This window comes from Leopardus geoffroyi, chromosome B2, assembly GCF_018350155.1.
Source record: "Leopardus geoffroyi isolate Oge1 chromosome B2, O.geoffroyi_Oge1_pat1.0, whole genome shotgun sequence".
Classification (NCBI taxonomy): Eukaryota; Metazoa; Chordata; class Mammalia; order Carnivora; family Felidae; genus Leopardus; species Leopardus geoffroyi.
In genome coordinates this window covers 109,193,828-109,199,708 of record NC_059332.1, presented here as the reverse complement: position 1 = coordinate 109,199,708, position 5,881 = coordinate 109,193,828, and the positions used below count along the sequence as shown (strand labels likewise).

General features: G+C 34.2%; 1 pseudogene; it reads right to left on the bottom strand.

Annotated features, from left to right (window-relative positions):
* Positions 1-1,641: 1,641 nt before the first annotated feature.
* Positions 1,642-1,742, bottom strand: LOC123610043 (annotated as a pseudogene).
* Between the last annotated feature and the right edge of the window lie 4,139 nt (positions 1,743-5,881).

The window sequence follows — 5,881 nt, the reverse complement described above, 5'->3', positions numbered from 1 at the left end:
TCATGAAAAATTCAGCATAAGGTTTAAACAAAACATAGCAAAATCACTTATTAGGAAAAAATGCATAGTCTGATAGGTGACCATGATTATCAGGTAAATTATTCATTTTTCTTCACAAAGCAATCACCCAGTGAAGACTCACTCATTCTTCACAGGTTGTCAGGGAATATAGGATGCAAAGTGAGGATGTAGCATGAGTTAGCATTGCCATGTAAGTTGCAGAGAAATGCTAGAGTACCCCAACACTAGCGGAGTGCATTAAGAAGTCCAAATGAAGCCAAGGTAAACGTGAAGTCTGGGATAACAAACTGGCAAAGGATCCACTGTCAAATTAGCACATCAGTGCTTGACAGACACAGACTAAACCCATGGAGAGTCATAAGAGCCCAGAAATTTTTTTTCTAGTAGCTAAAATCTAGCTGCATTAGGGGTGTAAACAAAAATTCATGACAATTCTATTTTCAAAATTCTCAATAACAAAAATAATTATAAACCTGAAGCAGCACTGAGTGGGTTGCATGTTAAAATATTTATGTTAGGAACTACTTTGAAATAATCATTATTCCAGCTATTAGATAACACTATACATTATTTTATGCTCTGTAAGCCTTAGAAAATTCTAAATGTTTCATATGAATTAGATGGTGCAACATTTAACTTGCTAAGTAAAGATATTGATTTCAGTGTGTGCTTTGTGGAAATTTAAAAATTACTTTATAGTTATATCTAGTACAATTGTTCAAGAGAAATTCTTTTCCTTTTGAGCCAATTGCATGCTTTCTTAATTCAGACCAATCAGTCAATATTTATGGCCTCTGTTGTCTAGTTGTATTTGAAGTTCACTTTGAGGATAAGTTTCAGTCAGAATGCTTCTGCTCTCCCATGTCTTCACATAGTCATGGAAGATATAATAAGACAGATGTCACCTATTTTAACCCAAAACTCAGGGCCTTGCCTTCTGGCTAGGAAGTAATGATTTCACAGCTCATCATCCATGATTCAATCCTATTTTCTTTCAGGGTTTACCTGTACTGCAAGTTGTTATATGGTTTATAGTTAGGACACTGAAAAATACTAGCTTATTCTTCAACATAGGGCTCAACTCTTATGACATGTTTGGAATTGGGTCATATTCAGAAATAAATATATATCCCTCGTACACACTCCACTTTCCAATAGGTTTTACTACTTCAGAGATCTAAGAAGAGATCCAGTAGGAAATATGTGTCTGTATTAAAAGCAAATTTGGAAATCTAGTCCTATCTCAGTAAAAAGTAACTCCTTTGGGGGAAACTGTAGAGTAATGACAGCTCAAGTTTTATCGAAGATTAAATAGGAAGCCACTACAAAGTAATAGTGTCAAGGAAGCTGAACTTCTAGTTCAGTTTGTTTCCCCCAGTGAAATCTGAGAGGCAGTCAAACTGGCAAGCCCAACCTTCTGTTGAGGCAGAAGGTCATCCAGATTCAAGAGGAGGAGACATAGACTCTGCCTTCCAGTAGGAGGAATATCAGAATTACATAGTAAAAGAGCATGAAGGTTAGGAAGTATTGTTCCTGATATTTTTTGAAAAATGACTTACCATAGGCAGGAACCATGTTTCTACAACCTTTATGTTATTCAAGCTTTCCACATTGCTCAATATGAGAAGATGTCCAATAAGTTATTTTTGTGTCATCCTTGCAAAGATAACATGCTAATTTTCTCTGTATCATTTCAGTATATGTGCTGCTGAAGCAAGCACCCAGTAAATAATTTTCAAAGAAAAAAAAGGTATATTGCTCTTAATTCATGTGCATATGCTTTTCTGTTTGAACCTTCTGGAGTCAGCCTTTTTCAGTTTTAACTCATTGTTTATAATTGTAATTGAAAAGAGGGGATAAACTTAGATACAATAAACAGTAGCAGGACTCATAAAGAACATCTAAACATATTTCTGTGACAAGTGTATTAATTCTAAAATGAACCTAGGATGCCATTTTTCTCGACATTGGCTAATTGGCAATGGTATGTTTTTTCACATTTGATCTCTGTTAGGACCTGTCTATTTTAAAATATACACACAGAAACACACACACACAGGCATCCAGACTCTGAGTATGTGGGGTGGGGTGGGGGAAGGGAGGGAGAGAGAGAGAGAGAGAAATTATAAGGATTTGGTTCACATGATTATGAGTAAAAAATTTGCAAGGTTGGACAAGCAGGCTAGAGATCCAGGGAAGAGTTGATGCTGCAAATTGAGTCCAAAGGCAGTATGATGGACTTCCCATTTCTTCAGGGTAGGTCATTCTTTTTCTTAATTCCTTCAACTGATTGGATGGGGCCCACCCACATTATGGATGGTAATTTGCTTTACTCAAAATGTACTGATTTAAATATTAATCTCATCTAAAAAATACCTTCATAGGAACATCCAGATGTGGTTAACCAAGTGTCTGGGCTCTTGCTAACTTGACACATAAAATTAACCGTAACAGACACTAATGATAGGGTTGGTCATTGTTTTCATGAAGAACTACATTACACCAACATCAGGCTGAAATTTTATTTGTGAAATTATCTCAAGTAGCTGAAGTCTGTTTTCCACAATTTTCTCTTCATTGAATTCACTCTGTATGCGTGGAATTCTCAAGGAGATATTGATGTGAAAAGGTCAGGCTAACTGCTAATGATATAATAATAATAATAATAATAATAATAATAATAATAATAAACAACCCAATATTTTAGTGGGTTAACACAATGAGAATTTATTTGTTTTTCTTTATTTTTACCTGAGTTTTATCTGAGAAATTATTACTGAGGAAAATCACTTTGTTAAAAAACAGTAAAATTATGGGGCGTCTGGGTGGCACAGTTGGTTAAGCATCCGACTTCAGCTCAGGTCATGATCTCACAGTCTGAGTTAGAGCCCTGCATCGGCTCTGTGCTGACAGTGCAGAGCCTGGAGCCCGCTTGCTTCAGATTCTGTTTCCCTCTCTCTCTCTGCCCCTCCCCTATTCACACTCTCTCTCTCTCTCTCTCTCTCTCTCTCTCTCTCTCAAATAAATACACATTAAAAAAAAATTTAAAAAGCAGTGAAATTTAACAAATGTTTACTGAATCCCTATTATATGTCATGCTGGGTAAGGTATTGCATTCTGTATTTGAACATTATTTATCAAAAAAAATTGCATATAACAGAATGTTATATGAAGCTATTTTTAAATTTTTTCTAAGCTATAAAAATAACTTTGCTGAAATATAATTGATATAAAATAAACCTTACATATTTAATTTGGCAACCTGTAAATACAGAGAACAAACTGATAGTTGCCAAAATTTATTTGTTATTTATACAAAAGCTTAACATCCATGATCAGGCATCCAGACTCTTTATAGCTGTACCTCTGCCCTCTTTTACGTTTTCAGCATCCTTTCTACTCATCTGGTAAATGGGAAAAGGAGAGAGTGAGGAGAAGTCCTGTCTAGGTGGAAGGGAGAAATGCAGTGTAACAGAGTCTCAAGGAATCAGAGGAAATCACAGAGCTTGATGAAAAATCTTAGATTCAAACATAGGCCATCATCTAGGGACATGAGAACTTTGGGGAGTGCCCTCCATCCAGCAGTGAAAAATTAATTTGGGAGTAGCAACAGAACAGGAACCGCAACTAGAGGTATGCACATTGTTTTTAGAGTACCCTATTTCTTGATTGGGATGTGACATAAGATTCTCTACTTTCTGTTCTATAAATATACCATAGTACCTCCATTTTAACTATGTATTTTAGTTTAAATCGTTAAGAAGAAAGAAGATTCTGTAAAATTTCTCTTTGCTGGAAAACAAGAGATTAAAAACAAGACTCGAGGCTTTAGATCAATCACTGTTTCCATCTGGTGAATGTTCTCTTTGATGGCCTCATTTAGAACTTCAAGAGGTTTTATTCAAATTTAAAATTCTCATTACAGTCCTTGCCAACGCATCTTAAATGCAAAGCAATGTTAACTTTAAAAATTTAGAAATTGCTGAAGGAGACATACCATTTAGAGCCAATAACTAAAAACTGTGAGATAAAATGGGTCAGAGAAAAACATTCTAGCACATTCTATAAGACTGCTGCTCTCTGAAAATAAAAGTAACAAGATCTTCATTATGGTTTAAAGGTTCTTTTTTATATAGAGCTATGTTCATTTTTTTGGTAGCCTATAAGTCCCATCTCAATTTACAGGGAGATGTGAATTATAGCAGATAGAGATTTCTCCTAACATTTGCCACTTTCTTCACCTTTGGAATGAATCCCATATGGACTTGGTTTTATAAGTTACATGTTTTTCTGTTCTTTAAGTAATATTGATCTCCTTCAAATCCATTTCTTTCTCTTCTAGGGAAATGGACATTTCCATTTCTGTAGTATGTTGTATTTTTAGTGGTCCATTTTTAGTGGACCAAAAAAAAGTACATTCACTTTTTTTCCCCTGAAAGTACTAAACTTTATCATTAAATTAACCTTGGCCTACTGTAGAGCCCCTCAGTGGCTACCAATTTTAAGCTTTTTCCATAACAACATGTTCTTCTTACTGGGTTTTAGAGATATCTTGGCAACTTAACTATTTTGTCTATGAAGGTCTTTTCCATATTTTTTATGGACTCCCACAACACATATACAGTAATTCTAAATTTTAATATACACTAAATTCTCATAGACATAATTTTTCTTGCACATTTTCCTACTTGGATTTTTAAAAAACTGTTTATTTTGAGAGAGAGAAAACACGAGTGTGAGTGGGGGAGAAGCAGAGAGAGTGAGAGAGAATCCCTTGTATGCTCTGCACTGTCAGCACAGAGCCCAATATGGGTCTGGATCCCATGAACCATGAGATCATGACCTGAGCCGAAATCAAGACTTGGACACTTAACTGACTCAGCCCTCAGGTACCCCTTCCTACTTGGATTTTTAATTTTTACTACCTTCTCTATAGTAAAAAAAATTAATATTTTATTGCATATTTTATATTTAATTTAATATTTCTTTTAATAAAATAGCAAGGAGAAAATATGCAGCAAGAAAGTGTGCAGAGCCATCATAGTGATAGATTGACAATTTCTTTATAATTATTTTTATCATAACTCTTACAGTAATAGCACACAATGACTTCAACAGAAGGTATATGTATTTTTCTTGGGAATGTCAAACACAATATGCTAGAGGTGCAAGGCATACTACCATACATTAATAGTGCCAACAAATTAGAAATAACCCGATTTAAAGATTGTTTTTAAAATTAATAATTTATTTGCTATATAAATGAAGGGTAAAATAGGCAAAGAGAAAATAATCCCCATTTGCTATGGAAATGGAAGAAAGGGAGAAGACCAGTGTTTAGAGAGTATCCTCTTTAGGTCAGGCTCTTTCATAAAAATTATCTCAGTGATTCTCATAACAATATCCTAATTATTATATGTATACAATATATGTACATATATATGTATACATAATTATATTACATATAATATATATGTATATACATATGTATATGTATATATATGTGTGTATATATCTATATGTAACTTGTTGCCATATATATGAAAAAATGAAGACTCAGTTTAAGTAATAAACAGAAGGTTATATTGCTAATAAAAAAACGTGGGGGTTTGAGCCATTTCTGTGTGACCCCAACTCTGGATAGTTATGACACTATGACTGTGGGGCCTGAAGAAGACAAAGAAATATATGTAATTCATAGGATGGCTTTGAGCACATGAATAAATCATTTGTAAAAAGAATATTCAGCCATCTTCAAATCTGCCTATTCTAGCATTTGATAAAAGCTGAGAAAATTTTATATAATTGGTTTTAATTTGGGTCATGTGGAAAGTGATGGTAAAGACTATGAATTTGAAAC